Consider the following 1242-nt stretch of genomic DNA (forward strand, 5'->3'; position numbering starts at 1 on the left):
CTTTTTGAAGCGGTTCGTAGTGAATATGGTGAAATTTTGTACCACACAGAGGTGCGATGGCTGAGTCGCGGAAGAGTGCTGAAACGATTTTTTGATCTCTGAGAGGAAATTGACGCCTTCATGAAAAGCAAGAACAGGGCCGTTGTTGAGTTCTTAGACGAAACGTGGCTTCTCTCTCTTGCGTTCCTCACTGATTTTACTGATCATTTGAATTGCCTCAACGTTATACTTTAGGGAAAAAACAAACTGATCACAAAAATGCATGACGACATTCATACCTTTCAATTGCACGAAGACCAGCGCAGGTCTTCGTGCCTCCGTTTAGTCCTCGTTTTTTTTGTGTGCGCCAAAGTTACAGCTACGTATAGAATTTCCGTCTACTGTCAGTGTATGCACGGTCGTCTAGAGAAGGAGAGAAGTTTCAGTAAACGACTGTAATTGTTTATTTAAAGAAACAATCCCGAAACAAGCTATATAAGAATAATATAGAAATAATTTTAAGGAAGGTATGTGTAGGTGTCTTTATTGACAAATACAGTAAATCATCATACATTACCCAGTTTTGTTGACTAGCATAACCGCCTCACTGGTTTTCAATTTTAAGAGTAGTGAGAGGCCTACGAATTTTTTGGTTACTTTCTTGGCAGTGACTGAGATCAGTGCAATTATTAGCAAGTGTAAGATTTTATTAGGCGACGTGGCTAATATAGTGCCAAATTGATTAGTTTTGTTGAGGACATTTATTATATATAACCGCGTTCCAAGCTTCTCGGCAAATAAATAGGCTGGGAAGATATTGGAGCTTTCAAAGCATGAAAAAGGCATTTCGAATGCCTGGATGTCAGCTTCGCACTACGCTTCTTTACAAATTTCAGAACAAATGCACAACTTTTTAGACATTTTAGTGATTTCTGCTCGAGTCAGAATGGAGATATGACCGCTGGTCACTCTGGAATCCTGGTGAAAAACTACGCAAACTTGGCATAATTACTCACCCAACCGAAACTGCGCAGCAGAAAAGAGCCAGCTAGCTGCAAAAGCATTCACGCTTTTCGAGCTCAATATTATAGGACGCGCTTGGGTGTAAACTTTATCGCGCTTTTTTGTAGCCTAGTACGTGCTCGTAAGGTTCCCAGAGTTTTGTGATTACTCTGGACAAACGCTTTTAAAATGCTTTCACAAACACTTAAAAAAGCTGTCTGCAGCGCTATACTTGACTGGTGTTGTGGCGAAAACATTCAC

Source organism: Haemaphysalis longicornis, unplaced genomic scaffold, assembly GCF_048455015.1.
Source record: "Haemaphysalis longicornis isolate Haplotype H1 unplaced genomic scaffold, Haemaphysalis longicornis Haplotype H1 scaffold_2, whole genome shotgun sequence".
Classification (NCBI taxonomy): domain Eukaryota; kingdom Metazoa; phylum Arthropoda; class Arachnida; order Ixodida; family Ixodidae; genus Haemaphysalis; species Haemaphysalis longicornis.